The sequence below is a fragment of the Phyllopteryx taeniolatus genome, chromosome 14 (genome assembly GCF_024500385.1).
Source record: "Phyllopteryx taeniolatus isolate TA_2022b chromosome 14, UOR_Ptae_1.2, whole genome shotgun sequence".
NCBI lineage: Eukaryota > Metazoa > Chordata > Actinopteri > Syngnathiformes > Syngnathidae > Phyllopteryx > Phyllopteryx taeniolatus.
This window is the reverse complement of record NC_084515.1, coordinates 2,367,878-2,384,391: the sequence shown is the minus strand read 5'-3', so window position 1 is coordinate 2,384,391 and position 16,514 is coordinate 2,367,878. Positions and strand designations below refer to the sequence as shown.

Genomic DNA, 16,514 nt, shown 5'->3' with positions numbered 1-16,514 from the left:
GGACCAATCAGCGTGGCCGCTGTCGTGTTTATGCTGGTCTTTTCTCGGCTGTGGAGAGGAAGGAGGACGAACGAACTGGCTGCGATGTTTTCAAAAGGCGGCGATGAACGTCACACTGCCGTAGGCTACGGTTAACGTCCGAGCTTTTTCCCCCCCTTTTTGGAAGCGGGGGGGGGGGAACGAACGAATAACGGTTTCACGTCGAGCCACCAACGGATGAGTCGACGGCGGCCAACATAAACGGTAAGGCGGTGCGGCTGCTTGTTGTTGATCCGACGGACGGCGAGGCGGAATGCTGCTAGTTGCTGTTAGCCCCGTGTGAGCGCCAAGCTACACTGACGTAACGTACGTGCGGGGAACTTCTTTTCATGTCTCCTTACGTTCGGCTGCCACGCATGGTCATTTTTATTCAGTAGCACCTACCGTAACTAGTGAGCCGGACATCTCGATAAGCGTGGTGGGCGTGTAAGGGTTGAAATGTTCCCCGGCTGGGTTGAGTTCATGGAGCTAGCTCAGTTAGCTTCCTAGCTGGGGACGAGAGGAGGGAGGGATGAGGTTGGGGGCGATACATTGGTGAGGGTCTGCGGTGGTGGTGGTGGGGCTTTTGTCTCGTGGAGCTGTGCTTGTTTTGCCCGCATGTTTAACACAAAATAAGATACTCCACCATGGAGTAACACGCGAGTGGAATTTGGAGTGTTATTACATTACGTTATGTCAACTTATTGGGCATTGTGAGGCTTAGGAACGTATCCCTTCTCTTGTGTTTGGGGTTGATGCTGACCTTTACACAGCATGGCAAATTAAATTTCTTTTTAGACAATGTAACACACTGTGCAACAACAGTAGTATGGTTTTTGAATCGCCAGGATCCCCACAGGCAGTCAGTCCAGCCTGGCTGTGACATTGTGACATGTTGGGGGTGTGTTGCCTCCTGATACAAAAGCCGTCTGTCTTTTTTTTACATGGCTGCCACTCACACAAAACGTCTGCGTGCACTCCAAACTGTTACTTTAGAGGCATTAAAAATGCACAAAACGCCAAGGGTGTAAATAGGGCTAGGTGACATTGCAATCTGAATTTATTCCCCATTGCTTATAGAAAAAGCAAATGACAATGACTTTTCCCCAAAACTAATGTTTCTAGGTTTTTTTGTTGCTTTTTTTTGTTTTGTTTTGGTTTTTTTTACACCTGGGATTGTCTTTATTTTTCCTAATACCAAACAAGTTTTGGGGAAAAAAAAAATTCCGCCAGAATCAGCATCAGTGTCCAAATAAATATTTTTTAGACAGATAATGTGAAAATAAGTACTGTGTCTTGGAAATAAAGCCTGTTTTGTCAAAAACATGTATGTCAACACGATCCTTAAGGAATTAAAATTTTACATATTCAATAATTTAACATCGTAAAACGTGCTGTGAAGCTCTATGGCTCTCTCATAGTCTTTTCTCATGTAAGGCAAGGTGACCGCCGATAAATTTGAAGCATGGAAGCGCATACCTCGGGTCAAAAGTTTCCAACACATCAATAAATACCTCAGTTACTTTGAGCTACGGAAGCTGCTTTAAAAAAAATATATATATATATATACTATATTAAAAGAAATGTTCTTATAAATAAACTGAAATTAATCGATAAAATCGATTAATCAATCGTCCAGTCCTTCATAGTCTGCTTTAGGCAATAAAATACATAAACACTCAGGTCAGAACCAATGAAAGTGTTTAAATGTGTTATGAGTCTGTTGTAAATGCCTAATGCATCCAAAATAATCGCTACAGATAAAAAAAAAAAAGCATTTTCCTTATAGCAACAAAAGGAATCGGATAGAAAGTGACTGCACAAATTCGTGTATAATGGACCACATTGGACGCCCCGCCCAAATGTTTATATTTGCCGATATTGATAGCTTTTGACTGTCAATATTCCACAAACTATGATCCCCAAACACTTAAATATATTTTTTAACTCCTCTTACAATGCTACCCTTAAAAATTAATGGCTTACAGTGGATTTTATTTCTTCAAATGTTTGTGCATATTTTGCCACTTCGCAACCTGTAAAATTATGAATGACTACTTTATTAGCCATTTTATGACATTTTTGACTGTAATATTTTTTTAAATGCCTATATTCACCACTAGCGATAGCAATCTGCACCTTTCTCTGCATCAGCTTGAGATGTTTATCACCCTGCTGTCTCTGGCCTCGACCCCACAAGGAGCCATGCCTGCCTGTTGGACCTCTGCTGGAATCTTCCATCACACTGCTGTTCGTTTAGGCAGTGGCCAACGCTAGAAACCCCTCTGCTGACATGAAACCTTAGTAGGAGCAGGGCGTTTAGGGTGGCATCTTAGGGGGTTAAAAATTAACTACAAAATATGCAGATTGGTTGCAAATTGGTGAGCTTGTTAGCAAATAATTGTCGGGATCTCTGGAATAATTCAAATGGTGGATCGAGATTTGGCATTGTTGATTTATGTGGTCACTGTAAACGCATGCGTTTCCAAATGTGTTGATCTTTTTGGATAAAAATAGCAAAAAACACAGGAAATGTCCCGTAACTAGGTGTGTTTCGGTTCGGCAAAAAAAATGTTTTAAAAAATGTCGGTACTTACCTTGGTTTTGAAGTCACAGTCTGGTTAACCGTGGGTATAGTGAGGGAACAAATGCAAAACAGAAACATGCTTTTGTCTTGTGTAGACAGGAACACATTTTAATGAGAATTAAAATGAATGACAAAAAACTGCAAGGAGTAAATTTTATATTTTATATACTTTTATAGTTTGTCTTTTTATGAAACATGCTTATAAGTGACATTTTTATAATATATAACAGCATGAATCTTTTCTTTTTAGGAAAGTGCAACATCTATAGTTTCTTGCTTTTTGGAAATGGATGAGGAAGATAAGTGAAACTTTAACAGGTCGGTTGAGCTCTGATTTGTTCGGTTTTTATAACCAAGCTAATATTAAGCCTGCATTAGTTCTGCAGGTTAACATTTTTAATGCCAAGTGTGCTGGCACGGTGGACGACTGGTTAGCACATTTGCCTCACAGTTCTGGAGTTCTCCCCGTGCCTGGGTGGGTTTTCTCCGGGCACTCCGGTTTCCTCTCACATCCCAAAAACATGCGTGCTAGGTTGTTTGAAGACTCTAAATTGCCCGTAGGTGTGAATGTGAATGTGAGTGCGAATGGTTGTTTGTCTCTATGTGCCATGCGATTGGCTGGCGACCAGTTCAGGATTTACCCCGCCTCCCGCCCAAAGATAGCTGGGATAGGCTCCAGCAGCCCGCGACCCTAGTGAGGATAAGCGGTAAAGAAAATGGATGGATGGCAAGTGTCCAAATGAGTTCACCACTGTCCTGTCAACACAATAAAAGCACTCTAAGTTGCAAATAGGGTGGGTGTAATAAAACTCAATTCATGTATCTCGCTTTCGGACATGACCTGTCACACTAGTATGAAAATACATTAACCTAATATAATCATCACATACATAATAAATATCAGTATCTACAAGTTTTCCGCTGATCGTTTCCATAGATTAGCAATGTATTGTGGAGGTTTTTCCCCCACCCAATCTATGGTTTATCTCTGTCATGTGTTGTCATTATTATTCGCAGATATCGTGTTGCGAGTTACCCAGCTATTTCAGACCCTATTGTTTAACTGTCAAAGGAAAAACACTTAGAAACACATTAAGCATACATCCGCTTTAGAAACACATTAAGCATATGTCGGATTCTAGTGTATCGTTACAGTCCCACAGTATCAGAATCAGAATCATCTTAATTTGCCAAGTATGTCCAAAAAAAAGCACACGGAATTTGTCTCCAGTAGTTGGAGCCGCTTTAGTACGACAACAGACAGTCAATTGACAGAGAACACTTTTGTGACATAAAGACATTGACAAAAAGATATAATCGATATTCTATCCTACTGTACGAATTAACTTTTAAAGGCGTCTTTATTTTTCAATCCTTGTGTCTAAGATGTTTTGTTGTTGTAGTTGTTCCTCTGTTTTATTGTTGGATTGACACGTTCCTAAAGTTAAATTTAATAAACTTCAATGATTATTAGTCCAATTGCTAAATTCGCACATTAATTGGCAGCCTAAAGGATCCACGTTCATTTATGTGAACTGGAATGTCAGATTTATTATTAACTTGCACATACATTCCCCCATATGTTTAAAGTATAACCTGCCATACGAGGATGATGTAGCCGCCAGACCATAAGCCTCTTAAGTTGGACAATAGCCCATTGACCGAGGGACAAATACATAAGGACATAAGAACATTTATTTGATCGTGAAGAAGCAAAAAAAGCGCACGTTAATTATTACGTATTGTCAGATGTTTTACTTGCACAGCTTCATTACTTGGTTGTAATATACCAAGTGCTGACAGTCTTGGATCGTTGTAATTTTTTTTGAGCAGCTAAAGAATGAACTTCCATCAAACTACAAGTTAAGATGATTTGAATGTAAAATATGATAGCAACAGATTAATGCAGTGGAAAGGGCATGAACATTTATGGTATGGTATTATTATATATATATAACCAACCGCTTCTGCTTCCTCCTTCGCTGTTCGAGGCGAGTCCACTGTGGGCGCGATGCGGTAGTGGGGGTCGGAGTTGTTGTAGGCAGCCAGACGAGACTACAGTTCCGTAGCTCCTCAATGAGACAAGACTTTTAACGCCGTAAAAGTAGTTACCTAAACCTACGACTGTATCTGTATCAGAGTGGACTTGGTGCGTGAGAGTTAACTGTTGCGATAAACCCGTTATTTTAAGTAGAACTCCTGATGTAGTGTTGTTTCGTTCGCGAACGTTTCATTCAAAAGAACAAATCTTTGCAGTTAACGTAATGAGCTGAATTAGTGTATGAAATTATTTCGTTCTTTGAGCTCTGCTGCCGTTAGTCAGCCTGCTTGGATCGGAAACGGAAGCATTCTGTGCAGTCTTGACGTGTCAATTGAGACGTGCAGCTGTTGCGGCGGAGAAGATCCAGTCAATTTTCAAAATAAAACACATTGACACGTGAATTGCAATACAACAGAAATTATATAAATTGGTCATTCTTTCTCTGTGGCCTCACGGAAATTAGTCCAAATTAACCCCAATTGGAAGAGAGTTTGCTAGACAGATGGGTGACGCTAAATTGTGAAGCTTATTTGCCTACGGCATCTAATGTGGGTGAAGCATGGTGTCAAAGTTTGATCTGGTGTTTCTCATTGGCTAACTAGGTCAACATATTAATATATATTATAATATATTGATTGCAGATTAATTACATTAACTCAATAAACTGAGTAGTATTTTTCTTACCCCTTAATATGACAATTATCTCATGGGACTGGTAATCGTGATACGTTGAATAAAGCTTTTAAATGGTAACCTGCTCCGGACCCTGATTACATCACCATTTTGCTCAAATACGTTTTGGAAATTACTAGGGTTGGGGATCGTTTGAATTTGAAGTGTTCCGGTTCCGGTTCCATACAATTTTTGATTACAATTCTTTTAGGGGGCTGGGTCAAAAACGTTTGCGTGGTTTAAATAAAATTTGTCCAAATTATGAACATCCATTTTCTTAGCAGTCCACAGATAGACTAAAATGAACATTTGACTCGAGGTTCTTTATATGCAGTCTCAATATCAAACCTATGAACTAAAAGGCAATGTGTGTGTAACTAGCCTAATTGACTTAATATTCATTAATTAATGTTTCAGCTAAAAGTTAACTACAGCATTGTTAAAATGGTTATTTGGGACTGTTTCATCACGTCAAATAGTTTGTATGTGCAAGTTTTAACTTCCTGTTATAAGCTTGTAGCCTTTTATTTTGATGGGTACGCACCGGAACTCAGCATTTTGGCACGAAAAGTAGCTTCACACGGAACCAGTGATTTTATTTTATTTTATATATGTTTTTATAAAACATAAAACGCTGATTCCTTTCCCTACCCAACGATGAGGCACAAGGTTAGTGTTTGTGATACTGTGAGACAACGTTTATGTGAATTTTGTCTCAATTCATTGTGATGTAAAGTTGCTACGGTGACGTTTTAGCCCAGTTAAATTAAGCTGCTTTTTTTTTCTTTCTTTTTTTTTGCCATCGGCGCTTACATTGGTTTGAAGACTAAAATAAGGGCTAAAAACCATCAGTGCAAAAGTGCAAGCAACCGTTTACCTTGTTAACTGTCTCAATGTTGGCAGAGACTTTTTTTATTGTTTCACTCACTCAGTTGACTGAGAGTTGACTTCACTGAAGTCGTGAAAGCCTCCTTTGCACAATGTAATCTTATTCCAAGTGTTGCACTGAGGCGACTGGTCATTAATTTTAACAAAGTTAAGACACACTTGTTCGCTGTTGGGCACAAGCACGTTGTGCGCGTTCTTCTTCGATGTTTTTTGCCACTTCTACGTGGCTTGAGGACTAGGCATCAAAACTGGGAACCAAAATTTGAAAGGTTCCGGGAGTCCCGTTAGTCCCGTTTCCAATCGATTCTCGATGCCCAACCCTAGACATTAGACACCACCTTCACTTTAAAGCAGCAGAGCACATGCCAAGACCGAACGAGTGTGTAGCTGTTTTTGTAGAGCATGCATAGAGAGGCCTTGCATGTGTGTTGAAGTGGTAGCAGCGTGGCGATTACACAACATGGACTCGTAGTGCTCACTAGCGGATGAATGCACGCCGCTGAGGGTTGCTGTTTGTGTAGCGCCTCGTTGTGAAAAAGGCAGCCACACAGACCTGTTGCCATGCTAACTGGCTTGATCATTTGACAGGCATTAGGAGTACAGTGTAGTGATGAAAGAGCACTACAGCACTATACTGTACCCACTCGCTGGATTGTTTATAATAGTGTTAAAACAGTAAGCAAAAACCTACCAAAATCAAACAAGCAACAAGCACGACTTGGATATATTTATGAATTGACTTTTGGTTAATTTCCATGGATAATTTGTTGAGCCCCGTCCACCTAACATGGCTGAAAATTCACCAATTTTTGTAAACCTAATTTTAAGCGTTTCAGGATTCCAGAACACTGCCCCCCTGAAATCACTCAGTCACGCTCACTGGAAAGTTTGACAAAAAAAAATATATATATATATCAGCCCCTGACACAAGTTTCGCCGATGGATATGAAATTGGGTGGACATGTCTATTATACCCGTGACCCTAGTGAGAAAATGGATGTATGGATGTCTATTATAACAGGATGCACAAAAAAGTCTCAACGACCCATGCCGGAAATTTACCAGGAAGTTGGCCATTTTGCTTTAAAGCAGCTATTTTGCACTCAGTCGCACCTGCTGAAGAGTTATGAAAAAAGTGCCTCAGACACCAGTTCCACCCAAGGACACAAAATATGTATACGTTTAATGTAACAGGACTCATAAATAGGGTTGGGCATCGTTTCACTTTGAGCAATTCCGGTTCCGATTCCGGTTCCTTAGTTCGATTCCATTTCCAAATGATTCTCGATTCCAATTCTTTTAGGGGGCTGGGTCAAAAAAAGTTTGCATGGTTTAGATAAAGGGTGTACAAATTATGAACATCCATTTTCTTAGCAGCCCGCAGCATAGACTAAAATGAACATTTGACTCAAGTGAACTTTACACCAATTTGATCGGGCTGATCGGTATCAGCCGATATTTAGCATTTTATGCTGATCGGCTTTAATGTCATAATTCGCATTGATCGGCTCTGCAAAAGACATTTATTCCGCGGCGCCACGTGCACAGTATATTTGAATCCAAAAGCTAGTTTATTTTTTTGCCTTGTCGCGTGAATTTTGACGTAGTACTGTAAATATCTGACGGCCAACGAAGTTATTTAAAAAGAAAAGAAAAACCTTCCCATGGGCTCACCACCTGTGGGAGGGGCCATATGGGTCGGGTGCAGTGTGAGCTGGGCGGTGGCCGAAGGCGGGGACCTTGGCGATCCGCTCCCCGGCTACAGAAGCTGGCTCTAGGGACGTGGAATGTCACCTCTCTGGCAGGGAAGGAGCCCGAGCTGGTGTGTGAGGTCGAGAAGTTCTGACGAGATATAGTCGGACTCGCCTCCACACACAGCTTGGGCTCTGGCACCAGTCCTCTCGAGAGGGGTTGGACTCTCTTCCACTCTGGAGTTGCCCATGGTGAGAGGCGCCGAGCAGGTGTGGGTATACTTATTGCCCCCCGGCTCGGCGCCTGTACGTTGGGGTTCACCCCGGTGGACGAGAGGGTAGCCTCCCTCCGCCTTCGGGTGGGGGGGACGGGTCCTGACTGTTGTTTGTGCCTTTGCACCAAACACCAGTTCAGAGTCCTTGGAGGGGGTGCTGGAGAGCGCTCCCACTGGGGACTCCATTGTTCTGTTGGGGGACTTCAATGCTCACGTGGGCAATGACAGTGTGCTCGTCTCGGATTGTCCATAACGAACACCATGTTCAAGCATAAGGGTGTACACACGTGCACTTGGCACCAGGACACCCTAGGTCGCAGTTCGATGATCGACTTTGTGGTCGTGTCATCGGACTTGCGGCCGCATGTCTTGGACACTCGGGTGAAGAGAGGGGCGGAGCTGTCAACTGATCACCACCTGGTGGTGAGTTGGCTCCGATGGTGGGGGAAGATGCCGGTCCGACGTGGCAGGCCCAAACGTATTGTGAGGGTCTGCTGGGAACGTCTGGCAGAATCCCCTGTCAGAAGGAGTTTCAACTCCCACCTTCGACAGAACTTTGCTCATATTCCGGGGGAGGCGGGAGACATCGAGTCCGAGTGGACCATGTTCCGCGCCTCCATTGCTGAGGCGGCCGACCGGAGCTGTGGCCGTAAGGTGGTCGGTGCCTGTCGTGGCGGCAATCCCCGAACCCGTGAGGGATGCCGTCAAGCGGAAGAAGGAGTCCTATCGGGCCTTTTTGGCCTGTGGGACTCCTGAGGCAGCTGATGGGTACCGGCTGGCCAAGCGGAATGCAGCTCTGGTGGTCGCTGAAGCAAAAACTCGGACATGGGTGGAGTTCGGTGAGGCCATGGAGAAAGACTTCCGGACGGCTTCGAGGAAATTCTGGTCCACCATCCGATGTCTCAGGAGAGGAAAGCAGTGCACCACCAACACTGTGTATAGTGGGGATGGGGTGCTGCTGACCTCGGCTCGGGACGTTGTGAGTCGGTGGGGAGAATACTTCGAAGACCTCCTCAAGTCCTGGCCGTGGAACAGTGGACCAGCTCTACACCCTCGGCAGGGTCCTCGAGGGTGAATGGGAGTTCGCCCAACCAGTCTACATGTGTTTTGTGGACTTGGAGAAGGCGTTCGACCGTGTCCCTCGGGGAGTCCTGTGGAGGGTGCTTCGGGAGTATGGGGTACAGAACCCCCTGATACGGGCTTTTCGATCCCTGTACGACCGGAGTCAGAGTTTGGTCCGCATATCCGGCAGTAAGTCGGACTCGTTCGCGGTGAGGGTTGGACTCCGCCAAGGCTGCCCTTTGTCGCCGATTCTGTTCATAACTTTTATGGACAGAATTTCTTGGCGCAGCCGAGGCATAGAGGGAGTCCGGTTTGGTGGCCTCAGTATTGCATCTCTGCTTTTTGCAGAGGATGTGGTTCTGTTGGCTTCATCAAGCCGTGACCTCCAACTCTCACTGGAGCAGTTCGCAGCCGAGTGTGAAGCGGCTGGGATGAGAATCAGCACCTCCAAATCTGAGACCATGGTCCTCAGTCGGAAAAGAGTGGCATGCCCTCTCCAGGTCGGGGATGAGATCCTGCCCCAAGTGGAGGAGTTCAAGTATCTTGTTCAAGATACTCAGTATACAGTACACAAGTATATACAGTAAATGAACAAGTCATTTAAATAGACACATTGCTCCATCTTGTGACGGGATCGGTGATCCGTTATCGTTTTTTTAAACTCGGTGATCGACCCCAAAAATCATGATCGTGTAAAGCCTCGACTCAAGGTTCTTTATAACCAATATCAATATCGAACCTATGAATTAAAAGGCAATGTGTTTGGAACTAACCCAATTGACTTAATATTCATTAATTAATGTTTCAGCTAACAGTTAATTATAGCATTGTTAAAATAGTTATTTTAACTGTTTTAACTATTTTATTTTGTTTCTCTCACCCAGTGGACTGAGTTGACTTCACTGACAGCATTGTTAAAAGTTATTTTAACAATGCTATATAGCTGCCCCTGTATTCTGTTTCATCACGTCAAATGGTTTATATGTGCAAGTTTTAACTTGGCTTCTTGTTTTAAGCTTGTAGCCTTTTATTTTGAAGGGTACGCACTGTAACTCAGCATTTTGACACGAAAAGTAGCGTCACACAGCACCGGCGAGTTTTTCTTTTTCTTTAAATGGATGGAACCAAATGCTATAAAATTCTGATTCCTTTCCCTACCCACCGATTAGGCACAAGGTTAGTGTTTGTGATACTGTGAGACTTTTATGGGAATTTTGTCCCAATTCATTGTGATGTAAAGTTGCTACGGCGAAGTTTTAGCCCAATGTTAAGCTTGTTTTGGTCATTGACGCTTACGTTGGTTTGAAGACGAAAATAAACACTAAAAACCATTAGTGCAAAAGTGCAAGCAACCGTTTACCTTGTTAGCTGTCTCAATGTTGGCATAGATGTATTTTGTTGTTTCACTCACCCAATTGACTGAGAGTTGACTTCACTGAAGCTCTGCGCAGTGTAGGCTGAGGCTCGGAGTGCGTCAGATGCTACAAATGGGGAAAACTCCTTTGCACAATATAATCTTATTCCAAGTGTTGCACTGAGGCGACTGGTCATTCATTTTAACAAAGTTAAGACACACTTTGTTTGCCGCCGTTGGGCACAAGCACGTCATCGTGCCCGTTCTTTACGCTGCTTCTTCGTTGCTTTTCGCCACTTCTTCTTTGCGGCGGGAGGACTAGGAATTGAAACTCAGAAACGACATTTTCTAATTTGAACGGTTCCGGGAACGTTAATCCCTGTTCCAATCGGTTCTCGAATCTTGAGGCCCAACCCTACTCATAAAAAAAGTCTCAAGGATCTGTGCCTGAAATTAAACAGGAAGTCAGCTATTTTGTTTTGAAACACGTATTTCACACGCGACCACATCCCTGTAAAGTTGTGGGGGCGGAGCCTCTGATACCAGTTCCATCCAAGAACACGCAATTGAGTGGACATCATAACAGAACACGAAAAAGTCTCAAGGACCCATGCCAGGAATTGAACATTGGACATTTTGGTTTAAAACAGCCATTTCAAGTCTATTCCAAACCACTAACAAGAAAGCCTTAAAATCACTGGTTTTATTCTTGTTCTGACAAATTAATGGATATTTTGGGGTAATTCAGTGTTAAGTTAGGAAAAAGTTAAAAATAATTAGCCCCCAACACCAGTTTCACTGACACAAAATCATAGCAGGATGCATGAAAAAGGCTCAAGGACCCAGGCATTCAGCCATTATGAGCAAATACCATGGGCTCTTAGTATCATAAGCAGGTGTATTAGACAGATGACGCTAACTTGTGAAGCTTTTTTTGCCTACGCTAATGTAGGTGGCGCATGGTGTCACAGTTCTGATCATCATTTCGAGGATGCGCTATGAAAACGTGCATGAGGGCCCATTCATTGCTGCTTTAATGCTTGTATATTTCCAAGTTGTTGCTGCCAGGTGTTAAAAGTTGTGTAGTGGTTTGCATGCAAGTGTCCAGTAAATGTAAACATAGCAGACTTGAAAAAACATGTAAATAAACGTCGGATAGAGGTATTAAATTGTAACTGGGTCTTCAGACCCTCAGTGTAAATCAGAATCATCTTTATTTGCCAAGTATGTCCAAAAACACACAAGGAATTTGTCTCCAGTAGTTGGCAGCAGTAATTGCTGCACTAGGACTTTGTGATTGCTTTGCATCTCCAGGAACACATCCACGTGGTACTTGTAATGGTTATAATGCATTAGATACACTCATGGGTTTATTATTCGGAGAACCTGATCTGCAACGGAGGAACTTCCTTGTATGGGCTGCAAATGTTCCCCCATTCATGTGAGCTTGTCTCACTTTAGAACGAGGACAGGTCCGCACGCCTAAGTCCTAACCTTTGCTCTAATGCCCAGGCCCCACCACCACCAAACCCCTTCTTTTTAACCCATAATCGCCATCAAAGGCCTCATTGTTTTTTTTAACTGCTTGCATTTCTGATCATTAACCTACATTTGCAGTGGCCGCACTCGCCTTCTTTATGCTCGTTTTAATGGGCGTCATTTTGTGAATAAAACATTTCTACACATTATCTTTTTATGAGCAAATATTATCGAATAATCCTTTAGTAGTCAGGCAATGGGGGAAATTATGGTTTTATAGCATCAAAGCGGACAGTATCATCACATTATAACATTAAACCCCCTACCCCCAAATATCCACAAACCCAATTCCAATAAAGTTGGGACGTTGTGTAAAATGTAATTTTAATTTGTAAAACGATTTGCATATCCTTTTCAACCTTTATTCAATTGAATACACTACAAAGACAATATATTTAATGTTAAGACTCATGAATGTTATTTTGTGTGTGTGTGTGTGCAAATATTCTCTAATTTTGAATTTCATGCTTGCAACATGTTCCCAAAAAGCTGGGAGATGGGCAAAAAAATTTTTTTCCATCTGGGCTCAGAACACTTCAGAAAACCAGTCATTTAACACAGTTTGTCACTACATCTCCAAATGCAAGTTAAAACTCTACCATGCAAAACGAAAGCCATGCTATTTATCAACAACACCCAGAAATGCTGCATGGTTCTCTGGACATGAGCTCATCTGAGACGTACTGACACAAAGTGGAAAGGTTTGCTGTAGTCTGACATGTCCACATTTCAAATTGTTTTTGGAAATCATGGACGTCGTGTCCTCCAAGCGAAAGAGCAATTGAACCAGCTGTAATGTTTTCAGCTCAAAGTTCAAAAGCCAGCATCTGTGATGATATGGGGGTTTGTGCGTGCCAATGGTATGTAGCATGAACAACTGTGAAGGCACCATTCATGCTGAAAGGCACATACAGGTTTTGGAGCAAAACATGCTGCCATCCGAGCAACGTCTTTTTCAGGGACGTCCCTGCTTATTTCAGCAAGACATCACCAAGCCACATTCTGCATGTGTTAAGTCCTTTTCACACCACACTTGCTCAGTGTGAAAGAACGACAACGGCAAAGGGGGTGCGGCCATCCCATAGTTGGAAGTTATGACGCAACAGCCTATGAGGAAGTCGGGAGGCTTTCCCCGCTGAGTGGACCACAACTTGGCAATATGTATTTGTCATTGTTGGAAAAGAAAGCCCTAACTTTGCGTATTTTAAGGAGGAGGAGGTGACTCGGCAGCAAAAAAAAGGGGGAGAGGGGAAATGGCAATAGCTCATATTAATTTCACAGCAGCAAGTCAGAGTTCAAATTCGTTCATGAGATTTGTAGTTCCAGGAAGGTGTAGTTCAGGCTGAAGGCTTCTTTATACTCGCACGGGCGGTGACCGCGCTGACGTCACTGTGGCTAGCCCGCGCTCAGTTTGCCCTTATACTCGAGCGCAACCCACGCGCGCAGTTTTGAAAATGTACTGCAGTTCTCCTCCAAGTCGGAGGTGTCGCTACGGCTGCTATTGGCTAGGACACCAGAGGGTGGAGTTTCCTCTGCATTTGTTTGGCCATTTCCGGTAGTCGTTTTCACTTTCCGTAACAAGGAACAAAGCAACAACAATGGCGACCGTGGAACAGAGTCTGCGAGAACAAATGGACCTAGATGACCAGATGATATGTTTAATTATCCTGCAAAATCGATCAAGAAAGCGGCGGACTAGATTGTATGTAGGACCAAGGGAAACGCTGAGTACGTCATCACTGCATGTGACTAAAATGGACCACTCACGAGAGATGATCTCTGCAGCATTCTATGCACAGCAAAAAATGTTGCCGTGTGCGCGTCAAGTGACGCATAGGGGCCGCACGGTCCAATGCGTCGGTCGCGTGATGCAATGCGGGCGCTGTTGGCTGCGCAAGCGGGGGAGTATAAAGAGGCCTTTAGCAGGGAGCTTTGAAAGGGAATTTGAAAGCCTCCTGCAGAGACATCTCGGTATATTATTTTTCTATCGGCCCAAAGTTCGGGAAAGAGGGACACCGCAATAATTATGCTTTCCTCCATTTTTGTCCTTGCCGTTGACAGTAAAATGCCAAAATAGCACTTAGAAATCACTCTGCCAGCCCCGCTCCCATTGGAGGAGCTTTTGAGGTCACCGCGTCAACACTCCCGAATAGAAAATGTTTCAAGGTTCAAGGTGCTTTTATTGTCAATTCTTCAGTATGCATTAGTTAACACATAGAGAGGAATTAAATTAAGGTACTCAAGGGCCTGTGGTGCTACAAAAGACAGAACAAATAATATCAAAATAAAAAGCTAAATAAAACTATGGTATATACAGTATAAAAAGTATTACTTGCTATTCATTTGTATCCGATGAGGCGACGCTGAACGTCAGACACCCTCTGCATTGACGCGACGCTATGCGTCACATCCTTCAGCGCACACACAATGAATTGGAAAGTTGGGCGTCAGACGCTTTGCCGAATGCAGTGTGAAAAGGCCTTAACAACAGCATGGCTTCATAGTAAAAGAGTGCAAGAACATGACCTGTCTTCCATTGAAAATGTGTGGCGCATTATGAAGCACAAAATACCACACAACGGAGACCCAGGACTGTTGATCAACTGAAGTTGTACATCAAGCAAAATGGAAAACAATTCCACCTACAAAGCTTGAACAATTAGTGTCCTCAGTTCCCAAACGCTGATTCGGTGTTAAAAGGGAAAGTGCTGTAACACAGTGGTAAACATGCCCATGTCCTAGCTTTTCAGGAACATGTTGCAGGCATCAAATTCAAAAGGAGTGAGTATTCACAAAAAACAACAAAGTTTATCAGTTTGAACATTAAATATGTCTTTGTAGTGTATTCAAATGAATATAGGTTAAAAAGGAAATCATTGTATTTTTTGAATGTACGTTTTATGCAACGTCCTCACTTCATTGGAATTCCATCCATCCATCCATTTTCTACCGCTTATCCGAGGTCAGGTCACGGGGGCAGTAGCTTTAGCAGGGATGCCCTGACTTCCTTCTCATGGTCTCAGATTTGAAGGTGCTGATTCTCATCCCAGCCGCTTCACACTCTGCTGCAAACCGCTCCAGTAAGAGCTGGAGATCTTGGCTTGATGAAGCCAACAGAACCACATCATCTGCAAAAAGCAGAGATGCAATACTGAGGTCACCAAACCGGACCTCCTCTACGCCTCGGCTGCACCTAGAAATTCTGTCCATAAAAGTTATGAACAGAATCTGTGACAAAGGGCAGCCTTGGTGGAGTCCAACCCTCAAAGGAAACGAGTCCGACTTACTGCCGGGAATGCGGACCAAACTCTGACACCGGTCGTACGAGGACCGAACAGCCCGTATCAGGGGTTCGGTACCCCATACTCCCGAAGCACCCCCCACAGGACTCCCCGAGGCACACGGTTGAACGCCTTCTCCAAGTCCACAAAACACATGTAGACTGGTTGGGTGAACTCCCATGCACCCTCGAGGACCCTGCCGAGGGTGTAGAGCTGGTCCACTGTTCCACGGCCAGGACAGAAAACACACTGCTCCTCCTGAATCTGAAATTCAACTTCCCGACGGACCCTCCTCTCCAGCACCCCTGAATAGACCTTACCAGGGAGGCTGAAGAGTGTGATCCCCGTTGTTGGAAATCCCCGTTGTTGGAACACACCCTCCGGTCCCCCAGTCTTCCAATCTAGAGGCACTGTCTCAGATGTCCACGCGATGTTGCAGAGGCGTGTCAACCAGGACCGCCCCACAACATCCAGAGCCTTTAGGAACTCCGGGGGAATCTCATCCACCCCCAGGGCCTTTCCACCGAGGAGCTTTTTAACTACCTCGGTGACCTCAACCCTAGAGATAGAGCCTGCCTCAGAGAACCCAGACTATGCTACTTCATGGGAAGGCGTGACGGTGAAATTGAGGAGGTCTTCGAAGTATTCTCCCCACCGACTCACAACGTCGGATGGTGAACCAGAATTTCCTCTAAGCCCGTCCGGAAGTCTTTCTCCATGGCCTCACCGATCTCCTCCCATGCAAGAGTTTTTGCTTCAGCAACCACCAAAGCTGCATTCCGCTTGCCTAGCCGGTACACATCAGCTGCCTCAAGAGTCCCACAGGCCAAAAAGGCCCGATAGGACTCCTCCTTCAGCTTGACGGCACCCCAACGGGTTCAGGGATTGCCACCACGACAGGCACCCAACCACCTTACGGCCACAGCTCCGGAAGGCCGCCTCAGCAATGGAGGCGCGGAACATGGTCCACTCGGACTCGATGTCCCCCGCCTCCCAAAGTTCTCTCAGAGGAGGTGATCAGTTGACAGCTCCGCTCCTCTCTTCACCCAAGTGTCCAAGACATTCGGCCGCAAGTCCGATGACGCGACCACAAAGTCGATCATCGA

General features: G+C 44.1%; 1 protein-coding gene across 2 annotated transcripts in view; it reads left to right on the top strand.

Annotated features, from left to right (window-relative positions):
- Positions 1 to 46: 46 nt before the first annotated feature.
- Positions 47 to 16,514, top strand: part of ankrd12 (ankyrin repeat domain 12) — a 58,558-nt gene continuing 42,090 nt past the window's right edge. The window contains exon 1 of one of the 2 annotated variants that reach the window (XM_061798706.1): positions 47 to 243. The gene's annotated coding sequence lies outside the window, so the exon portion shown is untranslated. The remainder of the gene's footprint in view (positions 244 to 16,514) is intronic. The other variant, XM_061798707.1, reaches the window with a different exon arrangement.